The sequence below is a fragment of the Oncorhynchus masou genome, chromosome 21 (assembly GCF_036934945.1).
Source record: "Oncorhynchus masou masou isolate Uvic2021 chromosome 21, UVic_Omas_1.1, whole genome shotgun sequence".
In the NCBI taxonomy this organism is placed as follows: Eukaryota; Metazoa; Chordata; class Actinopteri; order Salmoniformes; family Salmonidae; genus Oncorhynchus; species Oncorhynchus masou.
The window spans coordinates 11,094,919-11,118,307 of record NC_088232.1 but is presented as its reverse complement, the minus strand read 5'-3'; the positions used below and the strand labels follow the sequence as shown (position 1 = coordinate 11,118,307).

Below are 23,389 nucleotides of genomic sequence, written 5' to 3'. Positions count from 1 at the left end.
ATATATTTTTTTTAAACACTTGCTTGACATAATTATTTCTATGTGATAACTGAAATTGTCTATTGATTCCATCTCCATTCGACTCTATTACATTACATACATCGCCCCACATGGGAATCGAACCCACAACCCTTGCACTGCAAGCACCGTGCTCTGCCAACTGAGCCACGTCGTCACACCACAAGCCACTTGGCGTCTCAATGTCCTCAATTACCATATTGTGCTTTGTTTTTCTTCACGGTGATGGAAAGTGGACAGGTACAAACCGAGATGAGCAACTTATGTACAATACAGTAATGTACATTCACATTGAGTGGTTTGGAAGGATGGTATTAATAATTAATACTGCCGAAAAAGTGGTTGTTTTCCATGTTATTGGATCAAGAAAAAATAAAAAAATAGATTTAATGTGACGTTTAACTTTGCACCTTTTGATGTAAATGTTTCAGGACAGGGTTTTGTTGTTTTTGGATGCCATTAGAATGACAGGGCAACAACTCTTACAATCCCAACGGTTGTTAATTGTACAACTACCTTTTTTCTGACAAAGCAAGACGCTGAAAATCAATTGTTGCCCACACTACGGAAGTCTACGTCAGTCTGCTCATTCAAGTAAAGGGCCGGTGCACTACTTTAGTGGGGAAAAATGAATTTAAATTCCCGAAAAGAAATCTGGCAAAAGTCCACTGATTGGTTTAAAAGGTTACTACACCACTCACATCTCCACCAGTGGAGGCTGCTGAGGGGAGGACAGCTCATAATAACATCTGGAACGGAGCTATGAGCCCATTCTCCCCAATTAAGGTGCCACCAACCTCCTGTGATCTCCACCCTCAGCAGTTCAAAGATTCACATTAAAGACACTTCCATGTTAACTAGAATGCAAGAGTCTGAAACTCTTGATTCTTTAATGATCTTGTGTTGAAGTGCTTTATTAAGGCTTGAATGTGATTCAGGGACACCTTGCACTGTTTTGCCTCCTGCCTTCAAAACCTGATTGTCATTCAGAAGAGTGCGTTGGCCTAGATTTGTCTCTCAGTCTCTACCATTCCATTCGGCGGGGACCGAGAGCGAGCAAGTGGGATTCTGATAACTAAAGACATGTGGGTACAAAGCTTGAGCAGTGGCTTTCAAGAGAATGGCTAATATATGCAGGTGAGTCTCTGATTAAAAAACGGAAACACAGGCAAGGATCCATTTGGAAATATCATTATATATATATATATATATATATATATATATATATATATATATAAAAGAGAGAGAGAGTTCTGTCTGAAAAATACAGCAGTTTGGCTGAGGTGAGAAGTACGGAACTAAGTGGAATTCCAATGATCACCATTGAAAAAACCCTTAGGAGTATATATCTGAGGCGAGGCGAGAAGTACCACTCACATTTAAATTAAGTCAAATTCAAATCGGTTCTATTAGCAAATTACTGCACATTATGTCTGTAAGTTCAGATGTGACAAACTAATAAAAGAGTTTAATTTACATAATTATCCACTGAAGATCACGTAGCCTAATTGGTTATAATAAGCTACCTAGAACTTCGATTAGTCCTACCACGCTATACACACATGTGGGCGTGGCCGTGCGCACACGCGCACACACACACACACACACACACACACACACACACACACACACACACACACACACACACACACACACACACACACACACACACACAGAGGAAGAGTCGAAACGCTGATATATGCTTGTGTAGAGGCCTCCTTCTATATATACTATTGTCAGTAGGGTATCTGACTCACTGGGGTTATTTGGGGTCGATAGAGTCCACAGCAGAAGGATGGAGGGGGGCGGAGGAGGCAGGGGGGCTGCCATTGCCATGGGGACGTGAAGCTAAACAACACTCCAGTTCAATGTTGCCAGCTGGGGCATGTGGGATGTCCAGTGCTTCTGGCTGGTGCAATTACTAGCCTAAATTAAGAATATTTCTAATATTATCAAGTGAACAAGAAACACATTTTATAATCTGCATTGTAAGAAGCCTAATGGAGTGGCTCTTTCAACACTGAAAGAGGAAAGATTTTGAAATGTCGTTGTAACTGCCAAACGTACCTGTAGGCCTTTACAAACTCCAAGTGTCCTTTGCAGTGAGGATGAGTTCAGACAGACTGCGTGCGCGCACACACACACACACACACACACACACACACACACACACACACACACACACACACACACACACACACACACACACACACACACACACACACGTACAGCAGTATAAAGTGTGCCCTCGCTGACATTTCTCTGACATTCGCTGACATTTGTGGAACAAACATCGGAAGTAATGTATGTTTAAAGCCGGGGAGAGGTTCATTAGGTGAAGATAACTTAGAGAAAATGAATGCACTCACTCCTCCAGACGACTTTTCCCCTACAGTCGATGTCAACATACCCGCAAATATATATTTTTTTGTTGTTGCACCTAGTTCTCTACTAGCTTAGAACAACCATTGTAATAATTGATAGTACAGGGAACCCCAAAAGCAGAAGAAAATAAGAAATACAGAACAAACGACAAGACCAAAAATGTATTTTTACCTGATAATTACTGTTAGCTGGCAGCCGAAACAGAGCAACCAGAGTGACAATCAGTGTGACACAAATGCCTCTAATTGCAAACTATGTCATTGATCAACTATGACAATACACCGGAAAATAACTACTTGCTACTTAACAGACATCACTCAAATCTTGACCTCGGCTCCCATCTCTCTCACCGTGAGTGGCAACATTTCATACAGATAGACACATTCAAGTACAACTTACTACTGCGGAAGACAATGAACAACAATAATATGCCCTTCTGTGGAATTACTGACGGCTTTGGAAACTTATGAAACGTCAAGGGGGCGTCTTTCTTTCTCTTCGTCTCCAGAAATATCCAGGAGAGGAAGAGCGGAGAGAAAGAGAAAAGTACCAACACCTGTAGCTTACGCAACTGTTGACGCCATGGCAACAGCGAATAGAAAGCGGAGGTTGCCAAAGGTTCCGTCCCAAATGGCACTCTATTCCAAATATAGTGCATTACATTTGACCAGGGCCCTGGCTCTGGTTAAAAGTAGTGCACTATATAGGGAACAGGGTGCCATTTTGGGATGCACACATAGCCTAGGCTACACAATGCGCGACTTTGAAGTCATATCTAATGCTTGACTATGAGGTCTATATTAAATAATGATAATAATAAGAGGTTGCTATGAGATGGTAAGAAAAGTTCTGAAGCGGAACAAAGGGTTGAGGTGGAGATAGTGTTGAGCTAAAATAAGGATATTGAAGTTGAACTAAGGATGTATACCGAACCTAAAGTATAAATGCAACATTCAACAATTTTACTTAGTTACAGTTCATATAAGGAAATCAGTCAAATTAAATGAATTAGGTCCCCTCTCTATGGATTTCTCATGACTGGGCAGGGGCACAGCCATGGGTGGGACTGGGAGAGCATAGGCCCACCTACTTGGGAGCCAGGCCCAGCCAATCAGAATAGCTTTTTCCCTACTTAAGGGCATTGTTACAGACAGAAATACTCCTCAGTTTCATCAACTGTCCGGGTGGCCGGTCTCAGACAATCCCGCAGGTGAGGAAGCTGGACGTGGAGGTCCTGGGTTGGCGTGGTTACATGTGGTATGCGGTTGTGAGGTCGGTTGGACGTACTGCCAAATTCTCTAAAACAACGTTAGAGGTGGGTTATGATAGATAAATGAACATAAAATGATCTGACAACAGCTCTGGTGGACATTCCTGCAGTCAGAATGCCAATTGCACACTCCTTCAAATCTTAAGACATCTGTGGCATTGTGTTTTGTGACAAACCGGCACATTTTAGAGTGGCCTTTTATTGTCCTCAGCACAGGGTGCACCTGTGTAATGATCATGCTGTTTAATCAGATTCCTGAAATGCCACACCTGTCAGGTGGATGGATGAACTCGGAGGAGTAGAAATGCTCACTAAAAGGGATGTAAAGAATTGTGGCCAAAATTGGAGAGAAATAAACTTGTGCGTATGGAACATTTCTGGGATATGTTATATCACTTTACATGTTGCGTTTATATTTTTGTTCAGTATATTTTATCTCTGGGCCCTAGGAGGTCTACAGTAGTCTTTTCTAGAAAGTCTATCTACAGGATTTATTCTTGTAAATTGATACCAGTAAAATTAACAGTACAAAAAATCTAAAGAAACACACACAAACACAAACAGGCACATACACCCCCCACCCACACACAAACAGGCTCAGACACCCCCCCCCCCCCCCCCACACACACACAAACAGGCTCAGACCCCCCTCCCCCACACACAAACACACACAAACAGGCTCAGACCCCCCCCCCACACACACACACACACACACACAAACAGTACAAAAGCGGCCAGCCTCCACCTTTTCGAAACAATCATATTTCCATTTCAGCTCTGAACACAACAACAATAGGAGAAGGACGATAATGACAACTGTTGGAGGTTAGGATGTGAATTTCAAAGTCTATTGTCACTGGAGTTGCCAATCATTTATGCCATGGTGGAGAGGGAATAATTATGATGCTCACAAACACGCACACATTCTCCCCACAGAGAAGAGGCCTAGAGAATGTCCTGCTGGCGACTGATGTGACGTAGATCATTGTTGGCAGTGGATGATGCCTCTGTAATGTCACAAAAAACGCCCCGTCAGTGGATGTATTCACATAATGCCTAGCTGCTATCAGATGACGTCTACATGCTGCCAAGATGGCTGAAAGGCTGCAATGACTTCAATACAACACATTTGTTATTATCATTCCGATATCCAAGCCAACTCTTTGTATACGCTCTGTCTATCGCAATCTCTTTTTCTCTTTGTCTCTCTCTCTCTCTCTCTCTGGTCCCCCAACCCACCCTCTCGCTCTCTCTCTCTCTCCGGTCCCCCAACCCACCCTCTCGCTCTCTCTCTCTCTCCGGTCCCCCAACCCACCCTCTCGGTCTCTCTCTCTCTCTCTCTCTCTCTCTCTCTCGCTGCCAAGATGACTAACCACTGCCATGCTTTTGTGATTTTCAAAACTGAGAAGTATTGTTCACACAAACAGCAGGTGTTGACAGCAAAAGAAGGAGCCAAGAAGGAGCGAAGCATATTTTCTCTTGAATTGCCTTGGCTGACTCACAGGAAATATCTTTAAAATATATCTGCAGAGGGAAGAGTGGGAAATTACAGTTGATGGTTATACCCAGTTATTCTTATTGATAGTTATGTGGATATAACATTTCAAATGTAATGTAACCCTGAATTCACCCAATATTTACCCAATACCTGTTAAACATTGTAACCTAAGATGTATATTGACTGCATCTAGGGTATAGCGCAAGGTTAAATTGAGTTCCTCAGTTAGGTGGTTAACTGATTTTTGTACTCTGTCGTTCTTGGGTTGGCGGAGGGAGTCTGGAAGGGCATTTAGGAATCTTTGGGTTTTCAGAGAATTTATAGCACGGCTTTTGATGCTCCTTGGTTGATCAGTGATTAGTTAATTGATTAATTAGTTAATTGACAATGACTGCTTTGGAAGTGAGGGTATCTAACATTAAGTAGCCCTATTTTGAGATGTGAGAGATCACAATCTCTTTCAATAATGACAGGAATGGAGGAGGTCTTTATCCCAGTGAGATTGCTAAAGCAAACACCGCCATGTTTTGTTTTGATCAACCTAGGTCGAGGCACAGACACGGTCTCAATGGGGATAGCTGCGCTGACTACACTGACTTTGCTAGTGGCAGACTCCACTAAGCTGGCAGGGTGGCTAAGAGCCTGCTGATGGTCATAGATCGTTTTATTGGTTATTGACGGTTATGTGGATATAACATTTTAAATATAATGCAACCCTCAAATCCCCAAGGATCTTAATTTGAGCCAGATTGCTACAGCAAGAAAATAATCCTGCAGAAACAGAAAAAAATTAATAATTATGTGGATTCTAATTTTAATGGACATTTTTTTGCAGGGGTTAATACATTTATCGGGTTGATAAATATGTCCTTTTAAAGTGAAAATTACAAACTTTAGAAGCCTTTTTAAACTTTGAATACACCACAAGTTCGCAGATCTTTGCAGGAAACTTCTCAGCAACAAAAGTGTGATCAAATTAAGATCCTACACCTGTATCTGTCAGGATTTGGCCAGGGTTGTTCCGGGTTTTGGTCACTAGATGCCCCCATTGTGCTTTTTGACCTTATGTTTTTTCCCTTGTTCCCCATTATTATTTGCACCTGTGCCCCGTTTTCCCTGATTGTATTTAAACCCTTAGTTTCCCTCAGTTCTGTGCTCTGTGTTTGTATGTTAGCACCCAGCCCTAGTGTTCTGTGTATTCTTGTCGATTCCGGTGGATACTCTTGTGGAATTCTGTTTTTGAGTATCTCCTGAGGCTTTTTTGTGCTATTCCTACCACCTTTTGGATTTGCCATTTTTGTATTTAAGGACTTCTCCTTTTTTACTTTATTAAATACACCGTCTTAAGTACTGCTGTGTCTGCCTCATCTTCTGGGTTCTGCTGTCTATTCGTGGCTCAGTTGGTTAAGTGACTGTTTCTCACTCCGGAGACCCAGGTTCGTAACCGGGTCCTGACAGTATCTACATCTCATAAAACAATGAAACCTAAGACTATTATTGTAGAGCAAAGAAATGCACACACACACACACACACAGTGAAGCAGAGCAGTGTACGTGGAGCACAGCAACCCAGTCAGTCAAATCATTTACTATTCCACTTTTCTAATGAGCTACAACTCATGTTCAAACGAGTCACGCGAGGGGAGAATAGTAGAGGAGAAAGAGAGGCACAAAGAGAGAGAGAGATTGTGTGTGAGATAGAGAGAGGGACACACAGAGTACAAGAGAAAGACAGAGATAAAAAAAAGAGAGAACCTGAGGACTATCTAGCAGGTAAGCACGTGTCTCGGCCCTGCAGACCTTCCTTAAAGCAACCACACTTGAACACACAACAAACAACAAGTAAACAAACAGAAATAGAAACACATGCAGAGGGAATTTAGTTCCTGCCATTCTAATCCAATCAGTTCAAGTGATGAATTCAAACTCAAATCATGAACTGAAAAGTGGCCATTACTTTCAGAGAGAGAGAGAGAACTCCAAAAAGTTCTGGGACACTGTAAAGTCCATGGAGGATAAGAGCACCTCCTCCCAGCTGCCCACTGCACTGGGGCTATGAAACACTGTCATCACTGATAAATCCACGATAATTGAGAATTTCAATAAGCATTTCTCTACGGCTGGCCATGCTTCCACCTGGCTACCCCTACCCCGGTCAACAGCCCTGCACCCCCCATAGCAACTTGCCCAAGCCTCCCCATTTCTCCTTCACCCAAATCCAGATAGCTGATGTTCTGAAAGAGCTGCAATCACTGGATTGCAAATGGACTACAAATGGACGAGACAATCTGGACCCTCTGTTTCTAAAATTATCTGCCAAAATTGTTGCAAACCCCTACTACTAGCCTGTTCAACCTCTCTTTCGTATCGTCTGAGATCCCCAAAGATTGGAAACCTTTTCAAAGGTGGAGACACTCTAGAGCCAAACTGCTACAGACCTATATCTACCCTGCCTTTCTAAGGTCTTTGAAAGCCAAGTTAACAAACAGATCACCGACCATTTCGAATCCCACCGCACCATCTCCGCTATGCAATCTGGTTTCCGAGCCGCTCAAGGTCCTAAATTATATCATAACCTCCATCGATAAGAGACAACACTGTGCAGCTGTATTCATCGACCTGGCCAAGGCTTTCGACTCTGTCAATCACAACATTTTTATCGGCAGACTCAACAGCCTTGGTTTCTCAAATGACTGCCTCGCCAGGTTCACCAACTGCTTCTCAAACAGAGTTCAGTGTGTCAAATCGGAGGGCCTATTGTCCGGACCTCTGGCAGTCTCAATGGGGGAATGAGGAATAAGGAATGAAAATTATGTGGACATATTGAAGCAACATCTCAAGACATCAGTCAGGAAGTTAAAGCTTGGTCGCTAATGGGTCTTCCAAATGGACAATGACCCCAAGCATACTTCCAAAGTTGTGGCAAATTGCCTTAAGGACAACAAAGTCAAGGTATAGGAGTGGCCATCACAAAGCCCTGACCTCAATCCCATAGAAAATCTGTCGGCAGAACTGAAAAAGCGTGTGTGAGCAAGGAAGGCTACAAACCTGACTCAGTTACACCAGCTCTGTCAGATGGAATATGCCAAAATCCAGCCAACTTATTGTGGGAAGCTTGTGGAAGGCAACCCGAAATGTTTGACAGAAGTTAAACAATTTAAAGACAATGCTACCAAATACTAATTGAGTGTAGGTAAACTTCTGACCCACTGGGAATGTGATGAAAGAAATAAAAGCTTAAATAAATCACTCTCTACTATTATTCTTACATTTCACATTCTTAAAATAAAGTGGTGATCCCAATTGACCTAAGACAGGGAATTTTTACTACGATTAAATGTCAGGAATTGTGAAAAACTGAGTTTAAATGTATTCGGCTAAGGTGTATGTAATCTTCCAACTTCAACTGTATATTTCACTGGTAACCCCCAAAGCCAATTCCTCCTTTAGCCACCTTTCCTTCCAGTTCTCTGCTGCAAATGACTGGAACGAACTGCAAAAATCACTGAAGCTGGAGACTCATATCTCCCTCATTAACTTTAAGCATCAACTGTTAGAGCAGCTGACAGTTCCCTGCACCTGTACATAGCCCATCTGTAAATAGTCCATCCAACTACCTCATCTCCATACTGTTATTTATTTTGCTCCTTTGCACCCCAGGATCTCTACTTGCACATTCATCTTCTGCACATCTATCACTCCAGTGTTTAATTGCTATATTGTAATTATTTCGCCACTATGGCCTATTTATTGCCTTTACCTCCCTTATCCTACCTCATTTGCACCTACTGTATATAGACTTTTCTATTGTATTATTGACTGTATGTTTGTTTACTCCATATGTAACTGTGTTGTTGTTTGTGTCACACTGTTTTGCTTCATGTTGGCCAGGTCACAGTTGTGAATGAGAACTTGTTCTCAACTGGCCTACCTGGTTAAATAAAGGTGAAATAAAAACATAATTTAAAAAAATGAGAGAGCGTTTGTGTCCTCTCCAGCTCATTGGTCTGATGGTGGCAGGGTAGATGATTAGAAACAAAGACAGAGAGAGAGACACAGAGAGAGAGAGGGACAGAGAGAGGGACAGAGAGAGGGACACAGAGAGGCAGAGGGACACAGAGAGAGAGGGGGGGACAGAGAGAGGTTGGCAGCGCACTACATTGCTACCTGCCATAAGTTGAGGGTCAGTGTCTGACAGACCAATCAACCTGCACATGTACTCTACTGTATGCTTATTGTTATTGTTGAATGTATGGTTATTTTGACACTTGGTTATTGTTGTTACTGTTGTCCCTTTGACAATTTTGATTCTCATTTTTATTTTTTTATATTGTAAATATCCAAAATAAGCTTTGGCAATATGTACATTGCTACGTCAGGCCAATAAAGCGAATTAAATTGAAATTGAGAGGGACACAGAGAGAGAGAGGGACAGAGAAAGAGAGACAGAGACAGAGACAGAGAGAGAGAGAGAGAGAGAGACACAGAGAGAGAGAGACACAGAGAGAGAGAGACAGAGGGACACAGAGAGGGAGAGAGAGGGACAGACAGAGGGAGAGTGACACAGAGAGAGAGAGAGAGGGACAGACAGAGGGAGAGTGACACAGAGAGAGAGAGAGAGGGACAGACAGAGGGAGAGTGACACAGAGAGAGAGAGGGACAGACAGAGGGAGAGTGACACAGAGAGAGAGAGGGACAGACAGAGGGAGAGTGACACAGAGAGAGAGAGAGAGAGGGACAGACAGAGGGAGAGTGACACACAGAGAGAGAGAGAGGGACAGACAGAGGGAGAGTGACACAGAGAGAGAGAGAGAGAGAGAGAGAGAGAGGGACAGACAGAGGGAGAGTGACACACAGAGAGAGAGAGAGAGGGACAGACAGAGGGAGAGTGACACAGAGAGAGAGAGAGAGAGAGGGACAGACAGAGGGAGAGTGACACACAGAGAGAGAGAGGGAGGGACAGACAGAGGGAGAGTGACACAGAGAGAGAGAGAGAGAGGGACAGACAGAGGGAGAGTGACAGAGAGAGAGAGAGAGAGAGGGACAGACAGAGGGAGAGTGACACAGAGAGAGAGAGAGAGAGAGAGAGAGAGAGAGAGGGACAGACAGAGGGAGAGTGACACACAGACAGAGGGAGAGTGACACAGAGAGAGAGAGGGACAGACAGAGGGAGAGTGACACAGAGAGAGAGAGAGGGACAGACAGAGGGAGAGTGACACAGAGAGAGAGAGGGGGACAGACAGAGGGAGAGTGACACAGAGAGAGAGAGAGAGGGACAGACAGAGGGAGAGTGACACAGAGAGAGAGAGAGAGAGAGAGAGAGGGACAGACAGAGGGAGAGTGACACACAGAGAGAGAGAGAGGGACAGACAGAGGGAGAGTGACACAGAGAGAGAGAGAGAGAGAGAGAGAGAGAGAGGGACAGACAGAGGGAGAGTGACACACAGAGAGAGAGAGAGGGACAGACAGAGGGAGAGTGACACAGAGAGAGAGAGAGAGAGGGACAGACAGAGGGAGAGTGACACAGAGAGAGAGAGAGAGAGAGGGACACAGAGAGAGAGAGAAAGGGACAGACAGAGAGGGACACAGAGAGAGAGAGAGAAAGGGACAGACAGAGAGAGGGACACAGAGAGAGAGAGAAAGAGAGAGGGCACAATCAGCCCTGAACTGCAGTAACCCTCACTACTTCACTCTACTGAGAGAACTGTAGAGAGGAGAGAGAAGACACACACCTGCTGCTGTTGGTCAGGGTCTTCTCTTCGATGGGTTTACCCTGCTCTGGCTCAGAGAGAAGTGCTCAGCTCAAATAACGGTTTCCTCTCGTCTCCTACTCTTTACTCTCTCCTCTATACGCTGCACCTAAAGAGAGTGTGTGTGTATGCGTATGAGTCTGTGTGTTCGCACGTGTGTGAATCCATGTCAAATGCCAATACAGATGTACAATCTTAATTTGAGCCAGTTTGATGACAGCAGGAAAATTACCCCGCAGCAACAGGACATGTGAATTATAATTTCTGGACATTTTTGTAGGGGTCGATACATTTTTCGTTAAGGGAAAAGCAAGTCTGACATTCTAAAATCTAAATGACAAACTTTAGAATCCTTTTTAAAACTCAAACATACTAAAGGTTTGCATTTCCTGCTGTTCAGGAAAATTCTCAGTAACAAAAGAGTAATCAAATTAAGATCATACATCTGTGTGTGTGTGTGCATACGTGCGTAAGAGCGTGCATGAGTGTGCAAATGTACTGTATTCGAGAGTAGCCTACCTTAATGAGCTTCTGCATGTATCTGAGAAATCTGAGAATATTTGGTGAGAGTGTAGAGCTAATCGGAGCTTTTTTTTAAATTTGTTGTGCTTTCTTTGCTATTTAAATCCCTCTGAAACCCAAAAGGATAGGATGACCCATTTTACAGTTCCCCAAATTGCGTCTCACTGCTAAATCTTATGAAACATGGCTGCCCCGGAGCAGTGTGGATTAGACAGAAGATTAAGTACAAGTGAAGAGAAGAGGGGTAAACATTGTGTGGTTTGTACACACAGAAAAACATGTGTGTGCTCGCACACATGCTGAAACATAAACACACACTGTGTACAGACATATTCAAATAAACTGCTCACGTACAGTGGGGCAAAAAAGTATTTAGTCAGCCACCAATTATGCAAAATCCTACAATGTGATTTTCTGGAGAAAAAAAAAATCTAATTTTGTCTGTCATAGTTGAAGTGTACCTATGATGAAAATTACAGGCCTCTCTCATCTTTTTAAGTGGGAGAACTTGCACAATTGGTGGCTGACTAAATACTTTTTTGCCCCACTGTATGTTCTCTCACAAAAAAATATCCAATATATACAGCAGCAGGTGTGTGTGTCTTCTCTCTCCACTCTCCAGTTCTCTCTGTAGAGTGAAGGGGTGAGGGTTACTCCAGTGTGAGAGGGTTGCAGGTTTTGGGCTATGATATTTTTGCATTTAACTTCCTCACTCATTATTATTCGCGATTCATTCAGGATGATCCGTAATCACGGTAGCATCCACATGAACGTGGAAGTGTTTAGAAACCTATTCTATTCTTATTTACAGTAAAAGTGACTCCAAAATGACACAATCAATTATTTACCATTCATTTCTATTGGTCACAAAATAATCTGAAACACAACCAAAACAAACTGAAACTGCATCCAAAATGTTTGTAGAGTCACGAGCTTGATGTAATAACTGTGTGCCATGAATATGGGCCCAAATACTACACTTTTGACGACTTAAATACACATGGGTGAATTTGTCCTTGTATTTTTGGTCCCTTAAAACGGGTGAGACTAGGTACCAAAAGTGCTGCAATTATTAAACGGTTCACCCAATACGGATGAAAATACATTCAAATTAAAGATGACAGTCTGGACTTTTACAGCAGGGTCGTTGTATCATTTCAAATCTCAAAAAGCTGGAGTTCAGAGCCTAAACAACAACGTTGTCACTGCCCTAATACTTTTGGAGCTCGCTGTATGTTTTATTGCCACGGTGAAAAGTGTTGTTTCACAGGTTCACTTTAGGCTGAGCTAGTTTCAGCATTGCAAGAGGGCTTCTCTACACACATGCAGACAATGAAGGCACGCACACACACACACACACACACACACACACACACACACACACACACACACACACACACACACACACACACACACACACACACACACACACACACACACACACACACACACACACACACACACGCAGTGTCATTCCCAAACCCTCTTGGCTCATCTGTGGGTGTGTCCTAAAAATGGCACCGTATTCTCTACATAGTGCACAGCTTTTGACCAGAGGCTTATGGGCCTTGATCAAAATTAGAGTACTATATGTGGAATAGTATGTGGTTCGGGACGGGCCATGTGTCAGAGCAGCATTTACCCTGGCCCTGGTGTTGAATGTAGCACGGCTGTGTGAGCGTGACACTGCGAAGAGATGCGGAGAAGAAGGACGTGACTGAGAACATTACTGGGATGTTAGTTATTTACACACACACACACACCACACACACCACACACATAAACACACATAAACACACATAAACACACCACAACCACCACCCCAGATAATGAACATTTGTCAAATACCACTTTTTTACAAACACAGACACACATGAACACACAAACACACACACACTTACCTGGCTGGTTGGGGTAATTCCTATACCGTTACGTTAACAGTTGTCTCGCTTACAGTCAGCTCTATTTTCTAAAGGAGTGACGACTTCAGCGCAACCTCAGCTAATGATACTGTTTAATGAGCAACGAACAACAAGCGGTGAGGAAATATTCCACATGAGGCGACAAATCGCTGACTTGTGAAAAACAACAGCAGGGGGAGCCAACCAATGAGGCGTCTCTGTGTATTGGGTTCAGCCTTAACCTCTGCGTGTGTCCCAAATGGCGTCCTACTCATATAGTGCGCTACTTTTCCCCAGATCCCTATGGGCCCGGGTCAAAAGTGGTGCACTCTAAAGGAAAGAGGGTGCCATGTAGGACGCAACCCTAGTTTAGCAGAGCTGCCTGGCCCTTTGTAGCTGGTTTGTGTTTTCCACTGTCAGCCTTTGTCCTGTTCCAGAATCTCTCACAGAAAAATGACTGGCGTTGTTGTGTCTACCGCTCCCATCCCTATGCTCTGCTCCCCTCCCTCTATCCATTTCTCTGGTTCTCTCCTCCTTCCCTCTCTCTCACCCCTCTGCTCCACTCTCTCTGCCTCCCTCCCTCCAAACACTGTTCTGTTTAGATCCACTAATATGCCATGGACATTGCATGCAGCTAAAGAGGTTGGATGAAAAAGAGAGAGAGAAAGAGAGAGCACTAAATTGCTGCCTGCCATAAAATGAGGGACAGTGCACATGTCCTCCACGGCATTGTTGTTGTTATTGCTCAATGTATGGTTATTTTGACCTTTGATTATCGTTGTTAGTATTGTCCCGTTGACAGTCTTGATTATTATTTTAACTATGTTCATATCGTAAATGTATCACTTAATCTCCTAAATACGCTTTGGCAACATGTACATTGTTACGTCATGTCAATAAGGCAGATTGAAATTAATTGAGAGCGAGGAGAGACAGAGAGAAAGACACAGAGGGTAAGATACAGAGAGTAAGACACAGAGTAAGATACAGAGAGTAAGAGAGGTGTGTGGATGTTTGTCTTTACTTGGTGATTCCCCTTAGGCTTCATTCTAGCTGGGGAGATAATAAGTGAGAATTAACACACACTCTTCAGTCACTAGGAGCGAAGGAATCCCAGCATGCCATCTGCCAACAGGAGACAGCCACAGTCTCTGTCTCTCCATCTCGCTGTCTCGCTCTCCCTCCCTCTCCCCTCTCTCTCTCCCTCCCTCCCTCTCCCTCCCTTTTCCTCTCCCTCTCCCTCCCTCGCCCCTCTCTCTCTCTCCCTCCCTCCCTCCCTCTCCCTCCCTTTTCCTCTCCCTCTCCCTCCCTCGCCCCTCTCTCTCTCTCCCTCCCTCCCTCCCTCTCCCTCCCTTTTCCTCTCCCTCTCTCTCCCTCCCTCTCTCTCCCTCCCTTTTCCTCTCCCTCTCCCTATACTCTCTTTCTTCTATCCTATTTATTTTATTAACCCTTAATGCTGGTACTATGTCATGTCAAGAGACATGATCCAGCATAGTCAACGAACACCCCCCCTCACTTCTTCTAGTTTCAGCTACCTCAAATCGCCCTATCCCATCTTTTCATTATGACACAGCACAACAAATACAGCACAACAAATACAACGATCCGTGTAAAACAAATTGCTGAAGTTAAATCCACAAAAAGCACCGTTCAATCACTCCATCTCCTGCCAAGATGAATTAACTCTTGGTTGCAGAGCTCCTGAAACAATGAGTCCTCTCTAGCCTAAAGAGAAAGAGAAGTGGCTTGGATCCAAAGCAATTGTCCGGTGCTACTGCTTGTCAAGGGCAACATCTAGTTTGCAAATGGCCTCGCCTCCAGTGAGGGTAAAGATAGAGATGATTGTGTTCAGCTGTGTCTCACAGATGTAGCCAACGGGGGTGACCGCCATGTGCCAACTGGGCCTGCAGCGTCTGCCAGCGTCGTCATCGCGTGCCCTTGCCAGCCACTGCCAATAACCAAAGCAAATTAACATTGGAATTAGTCCGAGTCAATGACGTGCTGTCACTAAATTCCAGCCCCGGCCACGACGTTTCCATCCAATGTCACCATTCCCACATTGAGATTTCTCAACTTCGTACCAGGAGGACCATGCATCACCACCAGCATCAATCCAACACCTCCCACATGATGTCATCCTCACCATTAGGGATGGTCACGGGTATTAGAATATTTGAATATCCAAACGGACATAAGTATTCGATTATTTGTGAAAGTATTCATTTTGGAGAAGAAAAAAAAGATAGGCCTATTTGAATGAAAAGGCTTTGTCTACGATTAAATGGTCTATGTGACATTGCTACATTTTTGTAAAACAACAGTTTTAGGAGTTATCATCCCTTACTGGAAAACGTATTGACAACACGTGGAGCATGTATTGACTACTGAGATCCACAGACACAAACAGCGGAGGCAGCCCTAGGTGTTGATCCACTCATACCTCATCAGGCATACTGGACCTGCATCAAACCACAGCGGTTGACAAATCAACGCCATCATCACCTCTCCAACAACCAACACTTGGCTTCAGTACCAAGCGGCTCTGGCACTGAACCTAACTGTGCTCCTTAGCAAACTGTCATGGCAAATGGCCTAGTCAACAGGACCTCTCAATGAGCAGCTCGGCAAAATCTCCTGGCCAGGGGCCGTATGTATGAACTGATCCTAGATCTGCACTCTGACTTTGAGACGCTTTGTTAATACGGGCCCAGGTCCTTATGGCGAACGAGATTTGATCTCAATGGGACTAACATTGATAAATAAAGTGTATGAAACCAAATACAAACTACGGGCCCTGGTCAAAAGTAGTGTATTTATATAGGGAATAGTGTGCCATTTTGGATGCATGCATTTTCAGCGTGGAGCACAGATGTCCACAAAGCCCTAGCTCCGCGTCCGTCAACACAACAGTTGCATAACAGTGACACAACGACATTGACCTTGTCATTACGCCCAACGAGACAGAGATCAACAGCCAGGGATAATGATGACTAAGACCATTCCCAGAGCTACACTAAGCCACCACCCACCCACACACTAGGTCTGAGTCAATGTCAATAGACTCTCCATTGCATTCACCCAGAGGGCTCTCCATTGCATTCATCAAGGACACTCAAGTAGGGCCATTTCCATAATCAAGGCTCCGTTGCCTATACTGTATTTTCCCTCGGTGAGTGAATTAACCTGGCTTCCCCATGGTCGTTTACTGTACAGAAGTTTTAACATCTAGACAGTAACACTTGTATTTTCAGGAAGCTATATGTGGTTCATCCGGGAATCAAACCCACAACCATGGGTTCGTTCAGCAAGGGTACAACTTCCGATAACAAACCTTTCTGAATAGTATGATAGCGAATCATGCCAGCAGTAGTGGTGCTGACAGAGATGGTCGCCTCACTTAGGAAAGTCCTTAGGAAACTACGCAGTAATTTGTTTTTTAATATATTATTTCTTACAATACATGAAACGTATGATCTCTGTAATTGCAAATAAAGGTTTCTGTACCAAATATTAAGTTCTGCTTTTCTGATGTATCAAATACTTATGTCATGCAATAAAATGCAAATTAATGACTTAAAAATCATACAATTTGATTTTCTGGATTTTTGTTTTAGATTCAGTCTCTCACAGTTGAAGTGTACCTATGATAAAAATTACAGACCTGTACATGCTTTGCAAGTAGGAAAACCTGCAAAATCGGCAGTGTATCAAATACTTGTTCTCCCCACTGTATGTGGCAGGGTCTACAGGAAATTACGGACTACAAAAAGAAAACCAGCCACGTCACGGACACCGACGTCTTGCTTCCAGACAAGCTAAAGACCTTCTTTGCCCGCTTTGAGGATAATACAGTGCCACCGACGCGGCCTGCTACCAAGACCTGCGGGACACCCTCTCCTTCTCCATGGCCGATGTGAGTTCTTACATTTAAATGTGTTGACCCTCGCAAGGCTGCTGGCCCAGATGGCATCCCTAGCCGCGTCCTCAGAGCATTCGCAGACCAGTTGGCTGTTGTGTTTACATATTCAATCGCTCCCTATCCCAGTATGCTGCCCCCACATGCTTAAAGAGGGCCGCCATTGTTCCTGTACAAAAGGCGGCAAAGATAACCTCTTTGAACTCTAGGGGCAGTATTTCATTTTTGGATAAAAAAACGTTCCCGTTTTAAACAAGATATTTTGTCACGAAAAGATGCTTGACTATGCATATAATTGACAGCTTTGGAAAGAAAACACTCTGACATTTCCAAAACTGCAAAGATATCATCTGTGAGTGCCACAGAACAATGCTACAGGCGAAACCAAGATGAAACTTCAAACAGGAAATTAGCAAATTTTTTGAAGCTCTGTTTTCCATGTCTCCTTATATGGATGTAAATGCGCAAGGAGAGAGCCCACATTTTCTGCCGTTTCCCCAAGGTGTCTGCAGCATTGTGACGTATTTGTAGGCATATCATTGGAAGATTGACCATAAGAAACCATTTTTACCAGGTGTCCGCCCGGTGTCCTGCGTCGAAATTAGTGCGTAAAGCTCAGCTGCAAGTATTTTTCCATTTAATTCAGAGAAGAAAGCAGACTTCCACGAACGATATATCAATGAAGAGATATGTGAAAAACATCTTGAGGATTGATTCTAAACAACGTTTGCCATGTTTCAGTCGATATTATGGAGTTAATTTGGAAAAAGTTTCGGCGTTTTGGTGACTGAATTTTCGGTTTATTTTGGTAGCCAAAAGTGATGTACAAAACGGAGCATTTTTCTCCTACACAAATAATCTTTCAGGAAAAAACTGAACATTTGCTATCTAACTGAGAGTCTCCTCATTGAAAACATCCGAAGTTCTTCAAAGGTAAATGATTTTATTTGAATGCTTTTCTGTTTTTTGTGAAAATGTTGCCCTCTAAATGCTACGCTAAATGCTACGCTAGCTATCAATACTCTTACACAAATGCTTGTTTTGCTATGGTTGAAAAGCATATTTTGAAAATCTGAGATGACAGTGTTGTTAAGAAAAGGCTAAGCTTGAGAGATAGCATATTTATTTCATTTCATTTGCGATTTTCATAAATAGTTAACGTTACGTTATGCTAATGAGCTTGAGGCTATAACTGGATACAGGTTTTTTTCATAGCCAAACGTGAAAAAAACGGAGCGATTTGTCCTACACAAATAATATTTTTTCAAAAACTGAACATTTATGCTATCTAACTGAGAGTCTCCTTATTGAAAACATCAGAAGTTCTTCAAAGGTAAATGATTTTATTTGAATGCTTTTCTTGTTTTTGTGAAAATGTTGCTGGCTGAATTCTAGGCTTATAGCTATGCTAGCTATCAATACTCTGTTAACAAAAGTCTAAGCTTGAGAGCAAATATATTTATTTCATTTCATTTGCGATTTTCATGAATAGTTAACGTTGCGTTATGCTAATGAGCTTGAGGCTATAAATAGGATCCCGGATCCGGGATTGCTCGACGCAAGAAGTTAATAGATGACTATCGCCCCGTAGCACTCACTTTCTGTCATCATGAAGTGCTTTGAGAGACGAGTCAAGGATCATATCACTTCCACCTTACCTGCCACCCTAGACCCACTTCAGTTTGCATACCGCCCCAACAAGTCCACAGACGATGCAATAGTCATCACACTGCAAAATACGCTATCCTATCTGGACAAGCGGAATACCTATGTAAGAATGCTGTTCATTGTCTACAGCTCAGCATTCAACACCATAGTACCCTCCAAGCTCATCATTAAGTTTAAAGCTCTGGGTCTCAACCCCAGGTGGTGAAGGTATGAAACAACATCTCTATTTCGCTGATCCTCAACACTGGGGCCCCACAAGGGTGCGTGCTTAGCCCCCTCCTGTACTCCCTGTTCACCCATGACTGCGTGGCCATGCACACCTCAATCATCAAGTTTGCAGACGACACAACAATAGCGGGATTGATTACCAACAACAACGAGACAGTCTACAGGGAGGAGGTAAGGGCACTCGGAGTGTGGTGTCAGGAAAATAACCTCTCACTCAACGTTAACAAAACAAAAGGAGATAATCGTGGATTTCAGGAAACAGCAGGGAGAGCACCCCCATACCCACATCGACAGGACAGCAGTGGAGAAGGTGGAAAGTTAAGTTCCTCAGCGTACACATCACGGACAAACAGAAATGGTCCACCCACAACCTCAAGAGGCTGAAGAAATGTGGCTTGTCACCGAAAACCCTCACAAACTTTTACAGATGCACAATCGAGAGCATCCTGTCAAGCTGTATCACGGCAACTGCAGTGCCCACAACCGCAATGCCCTCCAGAGGATGGTGCGATCTGCCCAACGCATCACCGAGGACAAACTACCTGCCCTCCAGGACACCTACAGCACCCGATGTCACAGGAAGGCCAAAAAGATCATAAAGGACAACAACCACCCGAGCCACTGCCTGTTCACCCTGCTACCATCCAGAAGGCGAGATCATTACAGGTGCATCAAAGCTGGGACCGAGCTGGGATCCCAAGGCAATCAGACTATTAAACAGCCATCACTAACAAAGAGAGGCTGCTGCCAACATACAGACCCAAATCACTGGCCACTTTAATAAAATGATTTAATAAAAGGCACTTTAAATAATGTCAATTAATAATGTTTACATATTCTAAATTACTGATCTCATATGTATATACTGTATTTCATACCATCTATTGCATCTTGCCAATACTGTACGGCCATCACTCATCCATATATTTATATGTACACATTCTAATTCCATCCCTTTACATTTGTGTGTATAAGGTAGTTGTTGTGAATTTGTTAGATTACTTGTTAGATATTACTACACTGTCGGAACTAGATGCACAAGCATTTCGCTACACTCACATTAACATCTGTTAACCATGTGGTTATGAGAAATAACATTTGATTTGATAATCTCAATAGCAGCAGGACACATCTGTAACATCTGACATTCGTTCCATATTTGCTTACTGAATGTGGCCCTGGTGTTGCCAGTGCCACAGTCAAACCCACTGAGCTTTTGTGACCATGCAGTTACAGTGGCATAACTATATAAATATTAGGTCTACAAATATACACTTTGTATACAGTTGAAGTGGGAAGTTTACATACACTTCGGTTGGAGTCATTAAAACTAGTTTTTCAACCACTACACAAATTTCTTGTTAACAAACTAAAGTTTTGGCAAGATGGTTAAGACATCTAGTTTGTGCATGACACAAGTAATTGTTCCAACAATTGTTTACAGACAGACTAATTCACTGTATCACAATTACAGTGGGTAAGAAGTTTACATACCCTAAGTTGACGGTGCCTTTAAACAGCTTGGAAAATTCCACAAAATGATGTCATCAATTTAGAAGCTTCTGACAGGCTAATTGACATAATTTAAGTCCATTGGAGGTGTACCTGTGGATGTATTTCAAGGCCTACCTTCAAACTCAATGCCTCTTTGCTTGACATCATGGGAAAATCAAAAGAAAATAGCCAAGACCTCAGCAATTTCCAAAAGGCCGTGTAGCCGATACGTAAACTTATTGAAGATCAGTGATACTATCAAGAGCAGTGTGCAGTTTCCTTTTTCCTTCATCTTGTTCAGCTCTTACCGTGCACCTGCAAAAAAGATTGCTCAGATGAGTGAGTGCCTTTCGAATGTCAAACGCCTGAAGGTACCACGTTCATCTGTACAAACAATAGTACCCAAGTACAAACACCATGGGACCACAGAGCCATCATACCGCCCGGGAAGCCATCATACCGCTCGGGAAGGATGAACGTACTTTGGTGCGAAAAGTGCAAATCAATCCCAGAACAACAGAAAAGGACATTGTGAAGATGCAGGAGGAAACAGGTACAAAAGTATCTAAATCCACAGTAAAACGAGTCCTATATCAACATAACCTAAAAGACCGCTCAGCAAGGAAGAAGCCACTGCTCCAAAACTTCCATAAATAACCTGTTGAAACTCCCCATCCCGGATCCGGGATCGTGACTAAAGCCTCAGGCTCAATAGCATAACGCAACGTTAACGATTTCTGAAAATCGCAAATAAAATGAAAATAATGCGTCTGCTCTCAAGCTTAGCCTTTTCTTAACAACACTGTCATCTCAGATTTTCAAAAAATGCTTTTGAACCATAGAAATTGACTAATTTGTGTAAGAGTATGCTAAGCTAGCTTAGCATTTTGAGTAGCATTTAGCACGCAACATTTTCACAAAAACCAGATAACCAAATAAATAAAATCATTTACCTTTGAAGAGCTTCTGATGTTTTCAATGAGGAGACTCTCAGTTACATATCAAATGCGCAGTTTTTCCTGAAAGCGTCTGTGTGTAGGAGAAATCGTTCCGTTTTGTACATCGCATTTGGCTACCGAAACGAACCGAAAATTCAGTCACCTACAACGTCAAACCTTTTCCGAATTAACTCCATAATATCGACCGAAACATGGCAAACGTTGTTTGGAATCAATCCTCAAGGTGTTTTTTCACATATCTCTTTATTGATATATCGTTCGTGGAAGCTTGCATTATTCTCTAAATTCCATGGAAAAATACTTGCAGCTGACTTTCGCGCACCAATTTCGGTGCAGGACACCGGGCGGACACCTGGTAAATGTGGTCTCTTATGGTCAATCTTCCAATGATATGCCTACAAATACGTCACAATGCTGCAGACACCTTGGGGAAACAACAGAAAGGGCAGACTTACTCCTCTCGCATTCACAGCCATATAAGGAGACAATGGAAAACAGAGCCTCAAAAATCCTGCTCATTTCCTGGATGCCGTCTCATCTTGGTTTTGCCTGAAGCTCACGTTCTAGGGCACGCACAGAAAATATCTTGGTAGTTCTGGACACGTCAGAGTGTTTTCTTTCGAAAGCTATCAATTATATGCATAGTCGAGCATCTTTTTGTGACAAAATATCTTGTTTAAAACAGGAACGTTTTTCATCCAAAAATGAAATAGCGCCCCCAGAGCATCAAGAGGATAAGCCAGACTACAGTAAGAAAGTGTACATGGAGATAAAGATCGTACTTTTTGGAGAAATGTCCTCTGGTCTGATGAAACAAAAATAGAACTGTTTGGCCATTACGACCATCGTTATGTTTGGAGGAAAAAGGGGGAGGCTTGCAAGCCGAGGAAAACCATCCCAACCATGATGCATGGGGATGGCAGCATAATGTTGTGGGGGTGCTTGGCTGCAGGAAGGACTGGTGCACTTCACAAAATAGATGGCATCATGAGGTCATGAGGAAAATTACATGGATACATTGAAGCAACATCTCAAGACATCAGTAAGGATGTTAAAGCTTGGTCGATCTTCCAAATGAACAATGACCCCAAGCATACTTCCAAAGTTGTGGCAAAATGTCTTAAGGACAACAAATTCAAGGTATTGGAGTGGCTATCACAAAGCCCTCATCTCAATCCTATAGAAAATGTGTGGGCAGAATTGAAAAAGTGTTTGCGAGCAAGGAGGCCTTACAAACCTGACTCAATTACACCAGCTCTGTCAGGAGGAATGGGCCAAAATTCACCCAACTTATTGTGGGAAGCTTGTGGAAGGTTACCCAAAACATTTGACCCAAGTTAAACTATTTTAAAAGGCAATGCTGCCAAATAACTAATTGAGTGTATGTACATTTCTGACCCACTGAGAATGTGATGAAAGAAATAAAAGCGGAAATAAATAATTCTCTCTACTATCATTCTGACATTTCACATTCTTAAAATAAAGTGGTGATCCTAACTGACCTAAGACAGGGACCTTTTACTAGGATTAAATGTCAGGAATTGTAAAAAATAAAAATAAAAGATTTTAAATGTATTTGGCTGATGTGTATGTAAACCTCCGACTTCAACTGTATGTGGTCCATGCAGGAATCAAACTCACAACCCTGGTGACGCCAGAAACATAGTTCAACCCACTAAGCAATTGGGACCATGTAGTTACACAACAGACGTTGATTGGGAGCCATCATGGCAGTACATGCTGTTCTGTTCTGTCAGGGTCATGTTGACATACAGGGATT

The 23,389-nt window shown here is 43.0% G+C and overlaps 1 protein-coding gene across 3 annotated transcripts in view; it reads right to left on the bottom strand.

The window, feature by feature from the left end:
- LOC135507809 (catenin alpha-2) overlaps positions 1 to 23,389 on the bottom strand; it is a 679,445-nt gene that overhangs the window by 633,602 nt on the left and 22,454 nt on the right. Inside the window, exon 1 of one of the 3 annotated variants that reach the window (XM_064927475.1) lies at positions 13,345 to 13,434. The exons of the other annotated variants lie outside the window; for them this stretch is intronic. The gene's annotated coding sequence lies outside the window, so the exon portion shown is untranslated. Of the gene's footprint in view, positions 1 to 13,344; positions 13,435 to 23,389 lie in introns of those variants that run through there. 3 annotated transcript variants of the gene reach the window in all.